This window comes from Daucus carota, chromosome 6, assembly GCF_001625215.2.
Source record: "Daucus carota subsp. sativus chromosome 6, DH1 v3.0, whole genome shotgun sequence".
NCBI lineage: Eukaryota > Viridiplantae > Streptophyta > Magnoliopsida > Apiales > Apiaceae > Daucus > Daucus carota.
In genome coordinates, this window is record NC_030386.2 from 23,241,113 (window position 1) to 23,249,178 (window position 8,066).

An 8,066-nucleotide genomic window follows, 5' to 3' on the forward strand; every position below is an offset into this window, starting at 1 on the left:
CAAATAATGGCATACTTACCGTATTTTAATTTTTTGTGGGGAAGAGTAAAATTCCCGATTTAACCGACTAATCCCCGATTAATTCACTGTAAGGTGATCGGTCGATTCGATTTTTGAAATCCGATCAATCCTTATAGAATTTTTTTAAATCAAAGTATATATAAAAATTTATTAAAATTAAAATTTTATATTGCTTTAAATTGAACAATTATAGAATTTATTAATATAGTAAATATATATTTATAAATAAATAACTAATATAATAATAACTAAATATTAATAATATTTTAATATTAAAATATATCCAACTTTTACTTTGATTCATCCCCGATTTTTCATTAATCCTGAATTGGTAGCTCAATCGATTAGTTCTGATCCCCGATTTCTGTAACACTGGAGAGGAGGTATAATACTAACCGTATACTCACTCCGTTTCATAATACATGTCCACTTTTGAACAAATTACGCATAGAACTATCAACCAAAAAATCCAATCAACTTGTATTTTTTTTGCCAAAAACCCTTTAACTATCAACCAATAAACTTTACTAAATTTATGAAAAAATTAATCAGAGTTATTTATGATCGACATACACTAAACCATGATCAACAAACAGATACGAAATATACCCACGTATACAGATTACTCGAACACAATCCCCGCCATGTGGTTGTACCATAAAATTTCTTCGTATATATAATTAACTTGTAAGAAAATAAACATATAGGAGTACATGTATCGAATATAATATCATCCATTAATAACTGACAGTGTTACACAAGATGAACCCGCATCAGAAGTTGAACAAGATGATGATGATGATGATGATCAATCCTCTTTGCAGTAGATATTGAAGTGTTTCTTGATTCAATGCGTACGTCGAGAAAGAATGTATTTCAATGCTGCGATCGTAACTCAACGGTTATCTTGCTTTCCTGACTTAAACGGTTTTTCGCGTCTGGATATCGGAATGGAATTTCAGTTATTCATCTTTGATATTTCACTGCCGGAATCCCCATGGGCGGAGAAAATCTGCCTTTCGCTTTATCATTTTGCTTCTCGTTTGATCTCGAATCTTCGTTTTTATTTCACATTTCATTCCCTCTTCTTTTTCTTTTTCCATCTATATGTTTCATCATAACCCAAAATCTGTGACTCTCAATCATCAGTACCCATTTTCAAAAAAAATAAAAAATCTTCAGTACCTAGGATCGGTGGTAAGAAATCGACATGACAGTTTAGACAGCAGTTAGTGTATTGCGGTTATTGCTTTGGAATTGCAGATAAAGGAGAATCGATGCATGGATTACACAAGCAGAACTTAAGTAAATTAAAGAAAGTGTGCAACGGCGGTTGTTATCCGGTTTCATATCTTTCTTCAGATCCACCGGCTTCATTACGTCAACCATCATCGAAAATCAGGGACTATTTAGGTAAGTCCCGAGGTAAGTCCCGTGTCAAGAAGGCCATGGGCTAAGATATCATATTAATATCGTATCACACATTAATTATTTGTTGTGCACTAAGTCGGGGGTCTTCACGGAAATACCCACTCTACTTTAAGGGTAGGGGCATGGTCTGCGTACATCTCACCCTCCTCAGGCCCTGCTCTAAGCGCGATATACTGAGTATGTTTGGTTTGGTTTATACACTAACCATGATCAAAATATATCTTATGTGGCAGCATGATTAAAATTAATCAAAAAATTGTAGAAATAATTAAAAAAAGTTATTTTTGTGAAGATTTAATTAAAAGATATAAAATAAGTACAACTTATATTTTTGATGCAAAGTGTCCGTGAGTTTTAACAAGTAATCATGATGATTAAGTTGCTTACTTGACAAATTATAGTAGTTCAAATTAATATAATAAAAAAATGAGACCGGACAAGCACATCTTCACTTGTTTTTCGCTTGTTTTCATGTTTATTTTTAAATCAAATCTAACAAATATCATATTATAAATCTCAATCCACCAATTATTCTTAACTAATATATATATATATATATATATATATATATATATATATATATATATATATATATATATATATATATATATATATATATATATATATATGGGTTGCACTCCACACAGAACACCATCATAACACTTCATTTTTCATAAAAAGATGATTTGTTAAGGTTATAATTACATAGTTAAGTAGTAATTAAACTTATCATATGAATTTTAACATCCAAACTCATCCAAATTACTAATATGAAATATTATAAAATCCTAAACAGAATCAAGAATAGAATCATATAGATATATCTTTTGCAGGATTATTTCACATAGAATCATGTTATTTTTAATCTAAAATTTATTGTTAAACATGGTGAATCCTATTTTTATTCATAATAAAACGTTAATCAGCTTAAAATTTGAATTTAATTCAAGTTTTTGATGAGATTCTACATTTGATTCTAAAGTGTTATGTGTTGTTTTTTTAAGAGTGTTCTTTTTTAGCAATGGCCTCTATATATACAAATGAAATTGTAGAAGTTAGAGACTTAGACAGGATGATTAATATAAATTAAGTTTAAATAAATTATATTTTCGAAATTCTTTTTAAAATAAATTATAAAAATGGTCAAAGCAATTTATTTTTTGGTATAGATGAACGGACCTTGATCATTATAATCCTCATCTCGGTAAAATTGCTAACTCTAGGCTCCTTTGAATGATGTAGCCATGCAGGGGATTACTTGTTACTGATTTATTCACAAAACCATACCTCATGTTAACAGCTTACCACACACAATAGTTCATAAGCTAACGGCTCAAGTAGAGTTATGAATTAATATAAGTTACAAAATAAAATAGTTGTATTAATTGATGCATAGGTTACAAATTCATCAACACATTGCTTATGCGTACAAATATAAGCCAAGCAGAACCTAGCATGGCATCACCAATACGGTACCAGATCACTGTCACACATATTATTCTCATCAAAGCCCTTGAAACATGAGTCTCCACACGAGATATGTGCTTAGCTTGATCATAATATGCGTGTTGGTGATCACACCAAAGAGCCAAGCCACATTGCAGCTGCTAGGTAATTGCCTGTCAACAATAGGAGATATACCTGGTTGTGCTGAAGAAGTGATCACATCTATATTAACTATTCAGATAAGGATCGGGCCTCAATGCTGCAGGGCTGTGCTTGATGTAGAAGATAATTGCTGGGGCCAAGTTTTCCCTCTCATTACTTCTACATTTCCGTTGTCCATCCGGAGATATTGCACCAGGCCACGCTTTCACCAGCTGAACGGACAGCTGTCTGCTGAGTATTCGGCTTTTTCGCCTGCACCAACGCCTGAGATTGAAGATGCTCCACCAATGTCGAATGGAATGGATGCCTAGAAGATTATTAGAATATGAATTGTGCGATTGATTGATAATGCGACTCTTTATGTGATGATAGGGGGAAAGAATTACGAATAAAATTAGTGACATCAGGAAATTTGGTTGAGTTAATTTCTTATCCTCAGATAAACTGGCCTGATGTTCAAGTAGGCTTATCAAGTTCTATCATTGTGATGGAACAGGATGGAAAAGCTGCTCTATAATCGGGGGTAGATCTAATAAAAAGCACATGAGCAAACTGTTCTCCTAAATCCTTTTTATATATTTTTTCATCATTTTAAATTATATAAAATTATAAAAATCATTTTAAAAAAAAATTGAAATATATAAATATTATCTAAAAATTTACATGATCCTAGCCTGCGAATGAATGAAGTTATATCTTTAAGTTCTACCTTATAACAGTAAACGATATTAACGTCATTACACAGTCAAATCTTTACGGCGAGCTGAATCACATCTGACGTAATGCACACTCAACATATTAAATATGAAAAACTCAGGTTGAGATTTTTTGAGTTATGGTTGATTTCAGATTGACCAAAAAACAACCGAAATTAAGCTATATGTATAATATAAATTGTCGAATATAACAAATAATTTATAACATTATTATAAAATTATTTAAAGAATTTGTCCCAGAAAATGGGCCTAAACTTTGAAATTGCTTAGGGAAATGGAACAAAATGATAAATGAGGCCCAAAGCATGTATAAGAAAAGCCCACCATATCGCCCACTATAAATAAAAGCTCCCAGCTCCAAGTTGTTAACATCTCTGAAACTAGGGTCTATAGCTTTCTCTTCTCACGCCGCTCATTTCAAAGTATTTTCAATTCGACGAGGCTTCTCTATCTGGTCGGCAGAATTATAAGTTTCTGATCGACTCGTTCCCTTGAAGCAATATTCATTGTGCTGTTCTTTTCTTATTTTCTCTTTTCTCTCTTTTTTGATTCAGAGAACATTTGAACAGCTATATCCATAAATAATATTATGACAATTTCATTTCAAGAATTAAAAGCACAATTGGCAACGGTGATGAGTCATACAGACCTGTAATGATGTGCGAAGATGATCGCAATTCATTATGAACATCTAAGGGACTGAGTTGTCATTTATAATACCTGTTTTTTTATTAATAGTGTTATGTTACTAATATTTTGAATTTTTAGAATCAATCGTATAGAAGAAGAAGAGTATGATGAAGAAATCATTCGGATTCCCAATGAATTATCCGTGTTTACTTACCAGCTACTTCTGACTCTCCCTTCTATAATTATCATATCGATTTGATTTATTCTCCTTGTACCGATGCAAACGAGTAACGGTGGGCAATGGTTTATTTACTGAAATTTTGCTTATAAAAAATGTGATACGTTGGACAATACACTAATGTTTTAGAGCGTTGCTCGAGAGAAATTCATGTTATATAATGATAAATTATTTATGATGTAATTTATTAATGAAATTTTAATTTTTAAAAGAGAAGTGATATACTTTGACTAATGTTGTAATGGTTGATTTCTAGTTTTTTAGTTACTCACAGCTCATATAATAATCCCTTTTATCGAGCAAGAAGCTATGTTATTGTGGGGCTCTTTGGCAACGGTTTAAAAGGATTTTTGAGTTTAAAAATTAGAAGCACTTATTTTGTACTATTTGTGTAAAAAGTCAAAAAACACTTCAAGTTAGGAACGCTAGCTTTAGTTTCAGGGTTTCTACATTTTAATCACTTATAAATCTTAACTTAATTTTAATTTTTACCCCACTTATTTATTTTAAGCAAACATTTATTTTAAACTCACACCTAGTATGTGCCCCTTCAAAGCTGAGAGCTAACAAACCACGATTAAGAGGTGTCAGAATGGACTCAAAACCACAAATCTAAACTGATCCCAATCAAAATTCAGGATATGGATTAATATGGATTTAGACGTGAGTGTCACTTATCATGAGTGATGAGAATATGAGATGTGGGTCAGGTTGAGTATTCAGATATTATTTTTATTAATTCTTATGGATTGCATAAAAATATATTTTAAATAAAAAAATAAAAATATGCATTTACTTTCTCATAAAAATAAAAAAGTTTGTAACACTAAAACCGAAATTACGAATATTTAAAAAATTGAAAATCCCTTACAATCTCCCATATTAAAAAAAAAAAGGAATTTCTTTTATCTCATCTACTCTCTCCCTTTTTAATCTCCAATATTAAGAAAAATAAAAAAGCGTTTTTATCTCATGTTAATCTCTCCATACCTAATCAATGTTTAGCAGAAACAGTAGAAGTTGTTTTTGTTATAAAATAATATATTAAGTGATTGTCAAAAGCTTAGTCAAGAAGACTCGCAAATCTTATCAAGTAAATTTGGTGAAACTTACTAAGGAAGACTCGCAAAGCTTATCAAGGAAGTCTGACGAAACTTACTAAGGAAGACTCGCATAGCTTATCGAGGAAGACTTACGATACTTACTCGAGAAGAATCGTAATACTTAACCTAGAAGTATTGCAAATCTTAGTTAGGAAGATTCATCAACCAACTTTTATAAATAGCTGGTTCAGTTGAAATGAATTCTATTCTGAAATATTCCGAAATACAACTACTTTCTCTCTCCATCTTCTATTCTCTTTATACTTTCCAGGATAGTTTCCTTTATATTCTTGTGTAGTTTAATAGTATACTTTACAAGATTTACAACACGTTATCAGCACGAGACTCTGCCGAACTGAGATAAGTCAAAAAAGGACTCTGTCAAACTGAGAGAAGCCAAACAAGGTACATCATAAACAGGTACAATCTAACCAACTCTAAAATTGCGACTTTCACAGAAATAAGGTACGATCTATCTCTACTCACTTTACAATTATTACTATCGGTATTGCTTATGAATTTACGATTGCTTGATTTGTTAATGGCGGCAATGCTGTTAAAATCTTTTAGTTATATCATACTGTATAAATATTATATTGTTTGTGTATTAACTTGAAATATTGATATGTCATGTTTTATATATTTGTTTTACATTCAGAATGATGAACCTTGTAAAATTAGAGTTTGTTGCCTTGGATGTTTCCAAGAATAATTATCTGTCTTGGTTCCTTGATATGATATTACACCTTAGTGCTAACAGCCTAAAAGACACTATTGACTTAGAAAATAATCCCCTCACCCTTTGGAATAATCTCAAGGATAGATTTGATCACCAGAAACCTATTCACTTACCATCTGCCCGTTCTGACTGGTTGATTTGAGGTTACAAGATTTCAAATATGTAGCTGAATATAATTTTGCTCTTTTCAAGATAAGCTCAAATTAATTTTGTGTGGTGAAAATAATATTGATGCTGAAATAATTAAAAAGACCCTATCGACTTTTCACCAAAATATTATGATTCTGGCACAACGATATGGAGAGCGTAGTTTCCAAAAAATATGGCGCGCTGGTATCTCTCCTTCTTGTGGCTGAAAAGAATAATGAGTTGCTATTGAAAAACCATCAGATACGTCCCATAAGCTCTGCCCAGTTACCTAAAGTACATAACACGTCATTCCTGAAGAATGAACGTGGGAAAGGGCATAGAGGAGGACGAGGTTATGGACGGAACCATGTACGTGGAAATTTCCGTAGTCGGTTTCGAAATATATATCATTGTGGCCAACTGAAGTGGCAACGTGATGGTTACAACTCAGGCCACTAGAAATGGCAACGTGAAGTGCCAAAAGAAAGGCATCCCAAGAAGGAGAGAACCGATGCATATGTTATTGGTGTGGATCTGAGGGACATTAGCAATGTACCTATCGCACACCTAACATCTTGTTGATCTTTATGAGTTATCCAAATGGAATAATGGAAAGAAAATGGAAACAAACTTTGTTAACTATAATCTAGTTGATGAACCAATAAGGTCTCAAATGAAATAGATACTGGTGCTAACCTTTATTATGGTTGAGAAGAGTAGACTTTATATGTATTGTCTTGCTTTACTTATTTCCTTTATGTTTTACATTTTTTCTTTATCTGCTTGTTTCATGTTGTTATTTAATATACGCGGTGTGTTTTTAAAAGATGTTTTTTATTAATATATGTAAAGAGGTGGAAGATATATGCATCATTGTTTGCACAACCACACACACTATTTTACAAAGTTAGAAATACTTTTATAGTTGACTAATAAAACCAACTCACATGTCTGGACGGTATCAGGTACATCATATATAATAGAGGGTTTTGAGAAAGCTAGTTTTATTCTGCCAAATAAGACGCACATAAGATGCTCTATACTCTAGAAAGGCAACTAGAAACCTACTAAGGTTTAAAGATACTCGTTTGTAATGGTTTCGCGTTGAAACTACTGATGAGAATGAAAAAGAATATCTTCTTATCACCTCAAACATCGTTTGACAATAAAAAAAGGTCCCAGAAAAATTTCACTCAATTTCTTCAGGATTATATGTTACAAGAATAAGTGTTATTTGAATCTCATAGTGTCAACATTCCCAAAGTCACAAAACCAAAACTACTTTTTCCTTGGCACGAAAGTCTTGGTCATCTAGGAATATCTATGATGCATCATATTATTGAAGATTTTAGAGGACATCCTTTTAAAACCCAAAAGGTAATACCCCAAGATGAACTTCCTTGTTCAGTATGTTCCTTAAAAAATTTTGATTGTCTGATCATCCTTAGTTA

The 8,066-nt window shown here is 31.9% G+C and overlaps 2 non-coding genes across 2 annotated transcripts; both read left to right on the forward strand.

The window, feature by feature from the left end:
• The first annotated feature begins 4,400 nt into the window (after positions 1-4,400).
• LOC135147420 (small nucleolar RNA SNORD25) lies at positions 4,401-4,485 on the forward strand. The gene has a single exon (XR_010284997.1). It is a non-coding gene; the product is annotated as a small nucleolar RNA SNORD25 (small nucleolar RNA).
• A 79-nt stretch (positions 4,486-4,564) lies between these two features.
• On the forward strand, positions 4,565-4,638 carry LOC135147448 (small nucleolar RNA R12). Its single transcript, XR_010285022.1, has one exon. It is a non-coding gene; the product is annotated as a small nucleolar RNA R12 (small nucleolar RNA).
• Positions 4,639-8,066: the final 3,428 nt, after the last annotated feature.